The sequence below is a fragment of the Ovis canadensis genome, chromosome 19, assembly GCF_042477335.2.
Source record: "Ovis canadensis isolate MfBH-ARS-UI-01 breed Bighorn chromosome 19, ARS-UI_OviCan_v2, whole genome shotgun sequence".
Lineage (NCBI taxonomy): Eukaryota > Metazoa > Chordata > Mammalia > Artiodactyla > Bovidae > Ovis > Ovis canadensis.
This window is the reverse complement of record NC_091263.1, coordinates 44,839,160-44,855,578: the sequence shown is the minus strand read 5'-3', so window position 1 is coordinate 44,855,578 and position 16,419 is coordinate 44,839,160. Positions and strand designations below refer to the sequence as shown.

General features: G+C 43.8%; 2 protein-coding genes across 6 annotated transcripts in view; both read right to left on the bottom strand.

Annotated features, from left to right (window-relative positions):
* EIF4E3 (eukaryotic translation initiation factor 4E family member 3) overlaps nt 1-16,419 on the bottom strand; it is a 524,749-nt gene that overhangs the window by 291,315 nt on the left and 217,015 nt on the right. The window lies entirely within an intron of this gene.
* The window catches only part of FOXP1 (forkhead box P1), a 622,410-nt gene that overhangs the window by 531,082 nt on the left and 74,909 nt on the right, over nt 1-16,419 (bottom strand). The window lies entirely within an intron of this gene.

Genomic DNA, 16,419 nt, shown 5'->3' with positions numbered 1-16,419 from the left:
AATCTCCATCAACACCAAAACTGAGCAGCGGGCAGAGGATTTTGCACATGCACAGAGGTGTTCTCACCTTGGCACTAGTGCCACACTTTGGTACACCTGCAGCCTTGGCAGCTGACAACATCCACGGGGTGACCGTGGAAGGCGTCCATTCCTCTCCCAAAACTACAGCTCCAACTCCTACGGAAATATGCCCACATGTGTTACAGATGAGTGTTTCTCAAACTTCAGTATACATAAGAATAACCTGAAGACCTGTCTAAGTACAGATTCCTGGGCCATTCCCAGAGACACTGGTTCAGTGTCTCTGGAATTGGGCCTGAGATTCTGTATTTCTACCAAACTACCAGGTAACTGGATAGGGCCAATTACAGACCACAGTTTGTCTCAAAATGATAAAGCCCCTGTGTCTAAACTCCAAGGAGCCTTGAGATACAAGAAGCATTTTCAAGACTCAGGGAAGCTCTGCAAACCTACTAAGCCGATGTCATGTAGCGAAAAGAAAGGGGCTGAAAATGCCCACCATCTTCAGGACAAAATCTTTTTCTTTCTCTGGCCTAGAAGGCCCTGCATCATCCAGGCACTTTCTACTTCTCTGATACCACCACCAGCCATCAACTCAATCCTCAGCTACAACGCGGATGCAGTGGGTAGACATCCATTTCAAGAAGCCAAGGGTTTTCCTACCTCACGCTTGCTGCACTGGCTTTCCCAAGTGCCTGGAATGCCATGAGCTTACTCCTTAGACAAATGGCTCCACCTCATCACAGGGTCTTCTAGGCAAAGGCCTCTTCAAGCATGCAGTCTCACTTGCATACTTAAGCTAGGTTTCCTATCACCCCTAATTAAATCATTCTATTTGCTGTCCTCAGAGCTCCTGTCATCACCTATAAACTTTTTCCTCATTTCCTCACTTGTCCTCTTCACTAGACTATAAGCTCCAAATGATAAGGAAACTTCGCTGTCTTCCAAAAATTTAGAAAAATGCCTGGCTCACAGCAGCCACGCAAGAAGACCGAGTCAGTAAACAAACCAACAACTTAAAGAACAAATTCTCAGGATCCTCTAAGCATACAATTGCCATTCATTGAAAATACACACTGCATTGGATATTTTTTTCAGTATTTTACAACAGTCATTTCATTTAACTCTATTCTTACCACAAAGACACTCTTACATGCAGATAAGAAAACCGAGGCACAGAAAGTTTTAGTAACTTGCCCAATATCACACAGCTATTAGGAACTTGACTCGACAAAACTTGCAGTCAGAAGAAATCCATCTTTTTCTCGTCGATATATTAACACAAAATGTTGAGTTGCCTACCTTGCACTAGACATTTTTCTGACTGGGGCTTGCTTGAGTGAGTTTTGGCTATAAGGCTTTGTAGAGGATAGACCTTTCCGACCTGAGCTTCCTTGTTCGTATTGGGAAAGCTAAGGCATCTACAGTAACCAGGCAGATAATATGAGTGAGCAAGACAGACCAGGTAAAAGATCCAGGGAGTGGTAAGGGAGGCTGCAGGCTGCAGGCTCTCTTAGCTAAGAGAGCAGCCAGTGGCCCCACAGGCCCATTACTGCCCTGTGACAACATAAACCCCAGGCTATAAGAGCTTTCAATTCTAAAATCAAAGGCAAGAATCCAAATCACTATTTTGTAAAATTTCCTCATGTTTAAAAGAGAGCAGCTAACCTTTTAATAGTACACATTTAATTTAAAGGGAAAAAAGCAAGAAAAAGAACCCTTGCAACCCCTATACCAAATGATGGCTGGGAACACAGCTCTGGTCTGTGATTCAAGAGGGATCTGGAAGCACAGAGAAGCCGCACAAGTGAGCACAAGTGAGCACATAAAAAGACGCTAGGTATCTGGGCAGATAAGGGATTTTGAGAGGAATCTGGAGGTTTTCAAGCTTTGGAAGGAAAACGGGAGCAGGACTGCAAAGGAATTCCTCCAAAACAGAATATCGCAGTCAAAGGCTTTGTGTTGTTGAGTAGTTGCTAAGTCATGTCCAACTCTCTGTGACCCCACAGACGGTCTCACCAGGCTCCTCTGTCCATAGGATTTCCCAGACAAGAACACTGGAGTGGGTTGCCATTTCCTTCTCCACAGGATCTTCCCCACCCAGGGATCAAACTGACATCTGCTGCATTGGCAGGCGGATTCTTTACCACCGAGTCACCTGGGAAACCCAGCCAAAGGTTTACAGGTGGGTTAAAGAACCAAGCAGTGCAAGAACAGCTATGAAAAGAGACGGATCATGCAGGACTTCCACCCTGGATGCACACAGAGGCTGACTTTTAGCTAAGACGAAGGTGGTTAAGCAAAGCCTAAGAGTATCATTAGTGTTAATCAGCTTGACTTCCTAAAACGTTAGTGTCATCAGGCATATTAAAAAAATAAAGGACAAACTATCACTGTGGTGTGTGGACATTTTTTGGTTTTGTGTGCTCTGTTAAGAATTCAACTGACTCAAGACTAAATTTCATCTCCATCAAGCTGTGCAACTCGAACCAAAGTACTGTATGAACGATAGATACTAAGTTTTAAATGTACTTACACTATATATACTATACACTCTCTTCAGACACACATAGTACATATATACATAGACACATATATACACAGTAAGTTCTATAATTCTAACCAGAATACTGTATGAATGATATATTACAGTTTGCATATGTACAGGATATACACTATAAATTCTGTATACAGTATATATAAACCACATGCATATACTATATGCTATAAATACAAGCTCTTTAACCAAAATACGACATAATCTATGTACATTATATATAGTTTTTATATGTATTTGCACACTATATATACTATACACTCTCTATAGGCACATATAGTATATACATACACAAATACATATATATACTATAAAACATCAGTTCTACAACTCTAACCAAAATACTATATAAATGATATACTACAATTTATATTTATTTGTATAGTGCACATACACTATAAATATACTCTCTATACACAAATAATATACATATACACATATACTATAAAATACAAGCTCTATAATTCTAATCAAAATACTATATAATATATATGGTTTTGTATGCATAGTATAATATATACCCTACAAAATAAACACTTTGTGTGTGTGTGTATATATATATATATACACACATATATACACAATGGTGGTTTAGTTGCTAAATTGTGTCCGACTCTTGTGATCCCATGGACTGTAGCCTGCTAGGCTCCTCTATCCATGAGATTCTTCAGGCAAGAATACTAGTGTGAGTTGTCATTTCCTTCTCCAGGGCATCTTCCTGACCCAGGAACCCAACGCAGGTCTTCTGCATTGCAGGCAGTCTTTCCTACCTGAGCTATAAGGGAAGCCCCATGTACACACACACACACACACACATATATACAAATATGAAGTGAAGTGAAGTCGCTCAGTCGTGTCTGACCCTTTGCGACTGCATGGACTGTAGCCTACCAGGCTTCTCCATCCATGGGATTTTCCAGGCAAAAATACTGGAGTGGGTTACCATTTCCTTCTCCAGGAGATCTTCCCGACCCAGGGATTGAACCCAGGTCTCCACCATTGTAGGCAGACGCTTTACCGTCTGAGCCACCAGGGAAGTCCATATACACATATGTATATATATATATACACACACATACTGTAATACATCTATGGATTTCCTTGGTGGCTCAGCAGTGAAGAACCCACCTGCAATGCAAGAGATGCATTAGCGCCTGAACATACACATACATACACATATACTATAAAATACAAGTTGCGCAACTCTAACCAAAACACCACATCAACTATACTATAGTTTTATACGTAGCAATGGCACCCTACTCCAGCACTTTTGCCTGGAAAATCCCATGGACGGAGGAGCCTGGTAGGCTGCAGTCCATGGGGTCGCGAAGAGTCGGACATGACTGAGCGACTCCACTTTCATGCATTGGAGGAGGAAATGGCAACCCAGTCCAGTGTTCTTGCCTGGAGAATCCCAGGGAAGGGGGAGCCTGGTGGGCTGCCGTCCATGGGGTCACAAAGAGTCGGACACGACTGAAGCGACTTAACAGCAGCAGCAGCATATAGTACATATACTATAAAATACATACAATATACATATACATGTGATACACACATATACTATAAAATCAAGCTCTGTAACTCTAACCAAAACTCTGACCTCTAGAAATGAAATATATAGCAACTGAAATTTAAAAGAAAAAGAAGAGAAAACCCTCCCGAAAACCAGTTTCCAAATAAAATTATCCAGAACACCACCCAGAGGCAAGAACCGTCTACCTGGAACTGCATGCATGTCCAGAAAAATTATCTTTCAAAATAAAGATCTTTTCAGACAATCAAAAGTTTACGATCTCTCTACAAGGACATTCAGAAAGATGCATTTCAGGCACAAAGAGAAAGACTGCAGAAAGAAGCTTGCCTGATTTAAGCAGAGGGAGCCAAAATATCAAGAACTTGTGAGCAAACAAAAGTTAACACATTATAATGACATATAGGTCTCGAAATTTTAAAAAGTTTGGCAAAACCATTGCTTGCTTCCCACTTAGGTTCACTGGTTCACACTGGCTGTCAATCACCAACGTCCTGGACTACAACAGTGACACACAATGAGGACACTATCATGAAATGCAGATTCCTACCCCCAGATTCCAGAGTCTCATTCTGGAGTCCAAGGAATCTGCATTTTGACCAGCTCTTCCAGGGAACCCTGAGGAAGATGCGCCTTGGCCTCTACTCTGTAGTGCACTGCACCTCTGCAGGGCCAGCAACCCAGCAAGTCCCAGGGGCTCAGCCCAGAGAGGTCAAGGCAGACTCTCCAGGTGGCCTTTGTTCTCTTCTATTTCACTTACACCTCAGAGAGCACCTTGGCCCCGAGGGGTCAACAGCAACTCTGCCTCAAGCCTGCTGGTCAGGAGCTGCAATAAATTAAAAGCCCATTAAGATATTTTTGAGAAAAGCCTAGAAGTGTTGAACCATTAATTGTGCCATATTCAATCTGTTTTCTTGGAGATTTGAAAAGCCAGATTACCATCTTGGGGGGTCATTAGAAAGAATGAAGCTTTTTCCTTTTTCAATTCACATATTTCAAAATGCACAGATCCTTCCAGTGGCTTCTACAACAGGCTTTCCAAGTTCAGCAGAGGCGGCCACTCGGCCCTCTAACCAACAGAGAAAGGAGCCTGTAGTGCTGTGGGGTTTTTGCCTTGTGTTTTCAAGTTAGGAATCAAAGCTCAGGGCCTGTGGTTGCAAAACAGCTCCAGGAAAACAGGTAGAGGCAGCCACAGAACAACAGTGCTGTTTTCTTGTTTTGTTCTCCCCTGTTTATTTTTCCCTGAAGCAATCCTTGCTCGGTACAAAAGTCTGCAGGGAGCTGGAAAGAGCAGCTGTGGTTCCCTGAGGCCAAGACCTAGCAATCAAGTTGTTTACCAAACACTGCCAGGCACCAGGAAAACAACAACAGCAGAGGCAGTATTTGCATCTGTTTTTCAAAAACAACCTCCAAAGTCTGAGGCCTGCTGGGTACTTCTTTGCATGGCTGAAAGGAGGACTTGGAAATTAAAGGCAAGAAATGCTGGGGGTATGAGCCCCCATGGCCTATGTGTTATCCATTATTCCACTTCTTTTGAAGAGAGCCTATCCTAAGAATAAAAAAGATTAGGAGTCTGCAGAGTTTCCAAGCAGGGGACTCAAACAGACAACATGCTTGTCACTGGCATTTCCAAGCAAGATAATAGTGGTCATCTTAGTAAACTGACATATTTTGCTGGTCATCCAACACCTCAAGACATCCAGCTGAGGTTCTCAATCTTGGAAATGCAGCAGAATCTCCAGGAGAGCTAATAAAAGACAGATTGCTGGGCCCCTCCCCCTGGTTGTCTCATTCCGTAGGTACAGGGCAGGGCCTGAAAATCTCCAGCAAGTGCCCACATGAGGCTGGCACTACTGGTCCAGACACCATGCTTTGGGAAACAAAGCTGTATCAGACTAGGTGCTTTCTTGCTGTTCTGGAGATCTGGGACCCCCTGTCCGACATCAACCTCTCCCACGCATTATCCAAGCCAAGTCTGGCAGAGTCATACCCAAACGAGGTCACAGAACAAAATGTACTGGATGGGCGATTTTCCATTTATTTCTTCAGATCCTCCACCTGCCACGCCACCCCAATCCCTCACCTTGCCCTGTGTCTTGGAAAGCTACCGTGTATGATGCATCAGCAAGTACTCTTATCCTCTGGCTTCCAGCTGGTACAACCAATGGAGGTCTCATCTCAGGCAGACAAAGAAGATGGGGCATTTATTGCCCAGATTTCTCCCCGCCAGGGCACTGGAGGTTGACTATGAAAGATCACAGCTCCTGCCAGGCAGCCCTATCCCTGAAGTTTCTCTCTCCAGGCTCTATTATGTACCCCTTCCCTTGTCCTCTCAGACCCAGGAGAGAGACAAGCTACCTACCTACTTTCTGCAGGAACACTGATCCAAAACTCAAATCCATTAGAATGCTGTATGTGGAACTTTTAGACTCACATAAATAAGTATATGTGCACATACACACGCATATACACACAAATACGTCTGGATGGATGAGTATACATACATATACATATACATGTCTTTATGGATTACTTAATGTAGCTCCATCAGATAGGTCAGGAGACCTGGGAGGTCACGGCCAAGGCCACCTGCTGGGGTTTGCACCTGTGTTCCTTCAGGGCCCTGTTCCACAGGAAGAGTGGGACCACTCTGTCTAATCGGTTATACAACCTGATAAGAAGGAGAGCATTTGTGAGAGCTTCAATCCTTCTCTAATTTACTAACTTAGTTTCCTTTGTTGCAAATTCCACCAAAATAGAAATGGAACAGAAGTGGGTGGAGCAGACTCCATCACCAACTCCCGTGAATAACTTTCTGACAATGCTGAATCCAGTTCAGAAAGCAAATAGGCTGCGGAAAAAAAGGTGCGTGCTGTCAGCTCACAAATAAAATGCCAATCTGCCTTGATTAATAAGGCTTGGAGAAGAAGAACAAATAATACATCTGTTTTTAAAAAACTGTAACCTCAAATGCACCCTAAATAAGCATCTATCTGAACAGCTAAGTTCTAAAGTTCTAATCAAAACCACCACCCAAGTTTTAAACCAAATGAGCCACCACCATCAACATCTGTGGCTTCACTGGGCCCACTTGACTTCATTTCAACTAAGTTCCCTAGAACTAATCACTGTTACTTTTACTTAACTTTCACTAATAAGATTTACTCCAACTCACCAGAGGACTTGCTGGTATCTATGTTCAAAAACAAGTTTTTAAGTAAACCCATTAGATTAATTAGAACACATGGGGAAATACAGTTGCTAAGTAATTACTTTTCTAGTTCACTGAGGCTTATCCAGCAACCTTTTTTGTTTATCGCTCTTCTTCACTGAAAATCCCCTAAACATTCCATTTAAAACTTGAAGGCTGGCCCTCCAGTTCTATTTGTCTGCTTCCCCCCATCTCCCCAAGAAGAACCCAGCTTCAGTCTGAACCCTGACATTGATAACAAGTGACTTAACTGTCACCCCCAATTCAAGGAGTGTGAATTCCTTGAATTCAACCATCATCCTGTTGCCTCCCAGGCATTCTAGAACCCCATTTTATCCTGTATCCTGGCTCCAATGCTCACTTTTTAAAAAAAAATTTATCCAGTTAATATTATTTCTTTTTAAAAAAAAAATAATTATATGTATTTATGGCTGCACTGGGTCTTTGCCGCTGCATGGACTTTCTCTAGTTGCACCCGTGGCCTTCTCATTGCAGCGGCCTCTCTTGCTGTAGATCACAGGCTCCAGGGCACGCAGGCTTTAGTGGGTGAGGCTTGGAGGCTCGGTAACTGCAGATCCCGAGCTCTAGAGCACAGGCTCAATAGTTGCGGTGCACGGGCTTAGCTGCCCCATGGCAAGCGCGCTGTTCCCAGGGCAGGGGTCAAAGCCAGGGCCCTGCACTGGCAAGCAGATTCTTTACCACTGAGCCACCAGGGAAGCCCCAGTGCTCATTTCTTTCCACCACCTTCCAAGACTAACACCATGAACAATATGGAGACTTTCCTTTTTACTCAAAGATATCGCTTTTACCTTTCCCAGAAGGCATTCACTCAACACCCCTTGACTTCACGCAAAGAGGGAAGAGTTGGCCTTTGTTTGTTTTCTTACAGCCAAGTTATGGCTCTGCTAATAGTCTACCTTGCCTACCATCTACCCCCATGGAGAATACTATCATTCCTCTCCACTGTGATTCCCTGACTCTTCAGAACCCTTCTTTTGATGACGGTATGTGAGGGAACCACTGCTTCCAACCCACCCATACAGCTTTTAACTCTAAATGTCAAATGTACTTCTACACCTGTCTCAGATGTTTCAGTATCTGGTTAACAGTTTTGGTCTACATTCCTTCAGTGTGACCACTTTTATCAACCCCAATAGCCATGAAGATGGCCCTTTCAACAGCCTGGCCAAGGCTTACATCAGGCCTGGTTCAGATAAGATACCACTCAAAAAACAAAACAAAACAAAACTGCCAACTGTTCAAGTAAATGAATACACGCTGGGTTATCTTAACTTATCCTAAAAGCTTTCAGCCTATTTGAGAAGCAGTATACTGCATTAGTTGAGAGCTCAGGCTAACTGCTCATGTCCCATCCTAACCATGCCACTTACTAGTTATACCCTTGGGCAAGTTCCTCCATACCTGAAAATTGGGATAATATCTGCCCAGAGTAAGGGTACATTAAGTTCTAATTAACCACTACCACTTCCTCTACATCTGAAGGCATGGCCAAAACTTTGATTTCACCATTCCTTAGAACTGTTCCACTTCAAAGACCTTGAACTCTGAAATTCACTAATGACCCTGCATGGAGCCAACACTCACAGGGTCATTTCTCCTGAATTTGCACTTTGACTGCAATGAGAAAAGGCACCATAACTCAAATTCTTACCTCTTTACCACATGCACAATTCATCATCCCCCTTCTAAGCTTTCTCTCTTTTACAGCATCTAAGGCTCATTTTCCACATACCCCCCAAAATCCCTGTTATCACTCAGGATGACTATGTCTTTTCTACCAACTTCCTGCTTGAGCCCTTTGGTTCCTTCACCTGAATGAGCTGGGTGAAGCCAGGCTTCGGTGTGACTCATGGTTTATATCCTAGATGTCTTCACTACAGTGCCCAGGACACAGAAGGTTATTATATGTGATACTCAGCTTGGTTCTATCAGGGAGCCAGAAAGATAAGATTCCCCATAAGCCTACTTGGCAGTCATCTATGATAAGTTGCTACTTAAGATTTATGGGAACTCGAGGCTCAGTTTCACAAATACCTTCCAATAGAGGTTCAGCTTAGTGGCACAAAAAACAAGCCTTCCACCCTCCCTGGCAAGTTGGGCTACGCTGAGAGAGCAGGGCTTGAAAAGGGAGCCGCCTCCCGGCAGGGCAAGAGCTTCATGCATCCCTGAAGCCCAGGGGGGCCTAGCTGCTCCTGTGAAGAACAGTCAAGCAAGCAGAGGGCTGGCTGCCATCTGGGCTCTTTATAAGGTTTTCGTGGTAAACACGTTTACTTTCTTTCCATTGGCTGGGCTTATCGTGATCAAGTATTTTGTTTTGAGTCTTGCTCTATAAACATGTTTACTTTGCAGGGAGAACTTTTTGATAGCTGGTACACGTGTTTTTTGCACTTTTAAATTCAAAACATATTTTTCACAGCCTGTGGTAAACAACTCAAGGTGGTAAACAAATGATATTATTTCATCTTCACACTCGATAGGTGATCCCTATGTATCTGATCAAAAGCTGGAAGTGGGTTGTGGGTAACCAAGGCTCTCTACTGGATGAGAACAAGAATCACATTCACAGTGATGAGGCTACTAACAAGAAACTTGTCACTATAACTTTTGACAATGGCGGGTCCTGCAGATGAAGGAGAATAGCAAGCTCAAGTCTCAGTTTCCCAGTGGTGATATTCCACGGAAAGTGATAACATGGTGAAACCAGACATCATCGTCATGTGAATGGATAGGGTCCATATTTTCCGTGAGAGATTAAGGTTACAAAAATCAGCATACAGAGCTGATGGGGGAAAAAATGAAACAAAATTTTCTAAAAATGAAGAAACCAACTAGGTCACAATATTAACTGCAATTCTCTGAGATGCCTAGTCAGTGATGATTTCTGCCTGCTTTAAAATTAAGAAAAAGGTAGTAGCTTTAACTGTAAAACAGAAAAGTCCTCTATTATTGAAAAGGGAAGGAAACACAAGAGTAAAAAGGGAGAAATAACTTTTGAAAAAACCAATGGTCTTGAAGCTGGTTTAAAACAATTGGTCTGTGGAATGAAACGTGAAATCCCACCAGAGGTAGGTCAAAGCTCTCTTCCAGAGAATTTTCTGGGTCCCAATATTCCAACTAGCAACAAAAGCCTTCTTACCACAGGTCTTTGAGGAAGGCCTATATTCCTTACTTAAAAAAATACAAGAGGCCAAACTCTGTTAAAGCAAATATCACCCCCACCCCTGCCCCCTACTTTCAACTCATCTTCTAAGCCTATGCCCAATTTAAAGAAGTTAAAAAAAAAAAGGAAGTTGAAGTTGTGGTAGCATAATAAGATAAACATCCTCATTTACAAAGCATTATTCTTTCATTGCGTATGGTACTGTAGGGAGGCAAAGTAACCCCTTATCCATCACCCAAGACACCTAATGTACAGAACACACAGATATCAGAGAACAAACATACTTACAAGACTTCTTTCCCAAGGTTATAACGTGATTCAGAGATATGATGAAGAGACGAGGGGCCAAGGGCATTTTGAGGCAGCCATCACCCTTGATAGTGAGATTGTCTCTCCAATCAAGGAAGAAGAACCAACAAAACAAACAGCTGTCCAGACAGTTTTAGCAGAAAGGCAATAAGGCCCAGGGGGTTGGAGGCTGCATGACCAATGAGTAGGAAGTACAAACCTTGCCCCCGTTTTGCCAACTGTTGGAGAGCCTCGGCGCATCAGAGAGTTTGTCAGAGCCTGGCTTTCCCTTTCTAAGAAAAAACAGCATCGAATCCTACCTTTTTGAACCATCCCATTTCACAATTTTTATGCCTCAGCCTTGAATGGAAAATGCCACTTTAGGGGATAACTGACAATTCCAGGCTCCATAATCCAATCAATACAATACTTGGAGTGGTTTCCAACAATCCACCAAAGACGTCCAAGTTCCCACAACTGAGGAGCAGAAACGGAATTTCAAGTTAATGTGACGCTGGCCGGTGACAAGTCATCAGCATTCTTCAGCTTTTAGCTGTTTGAGCAGACAGCTGACTCAGCGGGGATACAGTTACCCAGTCAGCCACGTCCATCTGACCCACTGCCTCAAAGTGATGTTTTTCATCCATCTCAAAAAAACCAAAAAAGTTGAATGACTAATAAAATGACTAAGAAAGAACATCCAGACAATTCTTACAAAGTTAAAATAATAATAATAATAATAACAAACATAACCCAATACAGCCTGGTGGAGAAAGCAATGGCAACCAACTCCAGTACTCTTGCCTGGAAAATCCCATGAACAGAGGAGCCTGGTGGGCTGCAGTCCATGGGGTCGCTAAAAGTCGGACATGACTGAGCGACTTCACTTTCACTTTTCACTTTCATGCATTGGAGAAGGAAATGGCAACCCACTCCAGTGTTCTTGCCTGGAGAATCCCAGGGTCAGCGGAGCCTGGTGGGCTGCCGTCTATGGTGTCGCACAGAGCCAGACATGATTGAAGCAACTTGGCAGCAGCGGCAGCAATACAGCCTGGTAAATGGATATGAGGATGATGACCAGTCTCAGAGTGGTCCAATGACTGATGGACACATTTCCTTCTGAGAAACGGGGTGGAATGGTGTGCTTTGGAAATGCCTCGGGAGAGCAGGAGAAGAGCTGATGACTATGACCAAATCATCAGGGAAAATTATCAATGGGTCAAAGTGGTGAAATATCTATATCATAAATATAGGAAAAGAAAGGAACACACTGACCTTTCACCTTGGTATTCAACAGAGTGAGAGGTCTCTGGATATTGTCCTAAGGACAACCACTTCTAAGACCAGTCAGCATGCATGGAGCCCTGTCCACACCTGGCGCTCTGTCCTGACGGAGCATTTCCATCCAAGGTCTTACAATCTTCACAAGTAAATATGGCTATCTGACAGATGAGGAAAGATCAGAGAAGCCAAGTCTTCTACCCCAGGCCAGGGTTGGTAAGTGATACCAGCACTTGTATCTGAAATCCAAGTCTCCTCCCTTCACATTACCCAATACAACAGACTACTACTCTTCCAAAAGCTCAAAAGGGAAAACTGGAAAGGTTCTCAAGATGAAGCCCCACTGGAAATACAGGCTTAGAACTCTATCGGGAGCACCACACTACCTCCCACAGTCGAAATCCCTCAGCTTCTTGCGTGCACTTGGGCAAATTTTGGTCAGGAGGGAAGTACAGAACCAAGTGAGCCCTGGTAACACAACCTAGAAGTCGCAGGGGACATCCTCATGGAGAACGGTGACAGGGGGAGCGGGGCTCATGCCTGTGGCCGAGGCACCATCCTTTCCCTCCCTCTGCAGAAGGATGTCTTCTAGTCCTCAGCCTCCTCTTTGTTCTCCGAAGTTCTCCTGATCACTCTCCTAGGCATTGTCTGCACTCCTTCCTTTCCCTCTCCCGGCCTCTCCACGAATGCTGTCTGTCCGAAAGTCTCCAGAACAAGACCCCTCCAGTGAAATTCAGTCACACATTTATGTAGCCCCACTCTGAGGAACTGTGGCGCACGTTTGGGAGCTGGGTCAGGTGGCTATCCAGGCTCAGCTGTTTTCTCAGCACAAGAAGCTAAATAACAATATGTGATTGAAATAACATTTCAGGACAACAAGGAGAGTTGTGTCATGGGGAATATGTAATTAATTGCCAGATGAATTCTACAGACCATAACTGTTACAAAGTTCAAAAGAAGGGAGCAATCACTTTCAACAGTACATCCCAGGGTGCAAACTCCTCACAAAGATCTCCTTCCCATCTTCTCTGGCTCAGATCAGGATCTGGCTGCCTGGGGGCTGATTCTGGCTGTGACGCTGGTGGACTGAGTTATTCAGGCTCTCTGGGCCTCAGTTTCTGCAACTATAGGATGAAGGTAAGCACAGGCCACATGTCATGGGGTGGTAAGAGCATTAAGCAGGATGACGCATGTAAGCTGTAGAGCAGGGCAAAGGGTGTTACTGGCAGATCTCCAGTCCCAGACTCCATAGCCCTGTATATACATCTGAATCTGCACACCTGGTCTACATGGGCCCCTTCTCTGCACGCCTCTATGTCTGCCACTGAAGCTGTGCCTTCTATTCCAACAAGCTAGAAACCCTGCCGCCCTTCCACTCTGCCCCCACCCCAGGCTTAGCCAGCCACCCTGCTCGGTCTCACTTTGTCTCCATGCTGGCTCCGGCATCCATGTTTCCACTTCTAATACCTCAGGACAAGAATAAGAACCTGAGAGAGTGCCTGGATTCAGCTTCCCAGTCGGCCACGCAGTAACCGCATTTGTGATTTTGGACAAAGTATGAGATTTCTCTAAACCTCTCTTTCTGCATCCATAAAATGGGGCTAAAGAAAGTTCCCACCTCAAAAGGTTGCTGTGAAGACTAAATCTCACTATGGGTTGAGAACTCTCTATAGAAATTCTGACACTCGGGGGGTCTGATATGACAGCTGTCGTCATCGTTGCTTGGACCACACAATTAACTGAACGTCAGTATCCAACTGGTCTCTCCCTTCTCAGTTCGGAGTCATTGCTTATCCTTGACGATAACAGATTTGAGTTAGTCATCCACAGAGCATAATTATGCCTCTCTTTTAAACTTATCAATTTAGTATTATGGCAAAGTTTTACAAACAGAAATGGGCACTCTCCTCCATGGCTGGGTTCAGGGTAAGCTGGCACAGCCTTTAGGTGTGGAGAGTGGGTAGGATTTAGCACTGCTTCAGCAACCTTTAAAGCATGCACATCCTGTTAAGTCCTAACTCTTTGGAATTGATTCTAATGAAACAGTAACCACCGGGGGAGAAATCAGCGACAATGCTGTGAGGAAACATATCACGGCCTTGTCTATAATATATAGAAACTGGGAAAAATAAATATCCAATAAAAATTAAATATATTATGATTCATACCAATGGTGAAATACTATGCAGTCACTTAAAAGGGTTGGAAAAATAAATACAGACACAGAAGGAAACACGATCCCCAAATCATACCTGCTCACCAAATGCTGAGCATTATATTGCTAAGTAACAGAGATATGTTACAAAAACTGAGTCTTCCTAAAGTTCTGGTGTATTTACTGTGCGCCAGATGCTGCAAAAGAACACAGTACATACCCTGGGCTACTGCAAACCCCAGCGAAGTGAGTTTTATTTATTATCCCCATTCTAAAAACAGAAAATATAGACAGAAATCAAATAACGTCTCCAAAGTCAGGCAGCTAGGAAGGGAAAGCTGTGATATTAATGCAAGCATCAGTCCAAGTCCTTGCCCTTTTCTAACACTGCTACTCAAAAAATATTAGTACATTTAGAGTTAGAGTCTTTTTCCATGGGAAAAAGACTAGAAAAGCAGATAGAAAAACACTAGCAGTCATTTTCTCTGCGTGGGGGTCGGGTGGGGGGGAACTATAGATGACATCTTATTTTGCTCTGCTTTAAACATTTTTTCACATTTATCATAAAATGCTTCAGTAATAAGGGAGAAAAGAACAAGGTTTCTTCCATTTTAAAACGTGACTGTCAGCCACCTTTGTCCCCTTCGCCCTGACAAATGCAGATGCTGCTGCTCTTGTAGGGGAGGGAGAGTTGCTCCGTGACGAGGCGCCAGAGTCCCATCACCTGGGGGTGGGCCACTGGCAGACTCTGGCACAGCGGCTTAGGATGCTGTGAGGGTCAAAGCCCAGATTGGGCTCACACTTCAGTGCTCTGTAATCTGAGTGATTACTATGACTAGCAACATCTTCATCACACTAGACCCACTTGATAGCTGCTCTCTTGAGGTGGTGTAAAAGAGCAGGCTTCAGTACCGCTTAACCAACAGTGATAATGGATCAGATAACTACCCCTCCCTCGAACTCCCAAGGCTGGTGGAGCAAAAACATGGACAAGCCTGTAGCAGGACTGCCTGGTGCTGAATCCCACGGACGTCACTTTGCTTTGTCTCGGATTCCTCCATTTACAAGATGGAGAGAATAATGGCTCCCTCCTCACAGGACTGTAGTGAAGACTCAAACAGGTAATGGAGGCGAGACTCTTCTCCCTGGGTCCAGCTCACTATGAGTGCTTAATAAGTATTACGTGTTAGCACAGATTTCCCCCATCCTACGATGGGCTCACATCTCAATAAATCCACTGTAAACTGAAAACCTCACAAGTAAAAATGTATTTAATATGCCTCTTGCCTAGAAAATCCCATGGATGGAGAAGCCTGGCGCAGGCTACTGTCCATGGGGTCGCAAAGAGTCGGACACGACTGACTTCAAAAAAAAAAAAAAAAAAAGGAACATCACAGCTTAGCCTAGCTACCATGAACGTGCTCAGAACACCTACAACAGTCTATGGCTGGGCAAAATCATCTAACACAAAGCCTGTTCTACAATCAAGTGCGAGTATCTCATATAATGAAGACTGCACTGAAAGAGAAAAACAGAGTGGTTATAAGTGTGCTGCCTGTCTGCCCTAGTGATCACATGGCTGCTAGGAAGCCACCGCTACCAAAGAGCACTGTACCACCTACTGCTGGCCTAGAGAAAGGGCAAAATTCAAAATTCGAACTACGGTTTCTACTGAATGGGGACTACCTTTACACCATCATAAAGTTGAAAAATCTTAAGTCAAATCAGTGTAAATAGCTGAGCACCTGTCCTTCAGCAAGCATTAATAGAGTGCTACCTGTCATGCGGATTTGGCCAAGCTTTAGAGCTTTTTACTTGGATGTGGCCACACTTCAGAGGTTTTTCTGCCATGATCTTCCAAATTTGAACACTGTACTATAATATGAAATGTGCTGAGTCACTCAGTCATGTCCGACTCTTGCAACTATAGCCGGCCAGGCTCCTCTGTCCATGGGGATTCTCCAGGCAAGAACACTGGGGTGGATTGCCATGCCCTCCAGCAGCTCTTCCCAACCCAGGGATCGAACCCAGGCCTCCCACATTGCAGGCAGATTCTTTTACCATCTGAGTCACCATAATATTCCATAATATGAATTCCATATGAATATGAATATTCCATGATATAAATTCCATAATATGAAATAGACTTGTTCAAATGAGACATGCCCTCTTGTAGATTCCGATTTGCTTC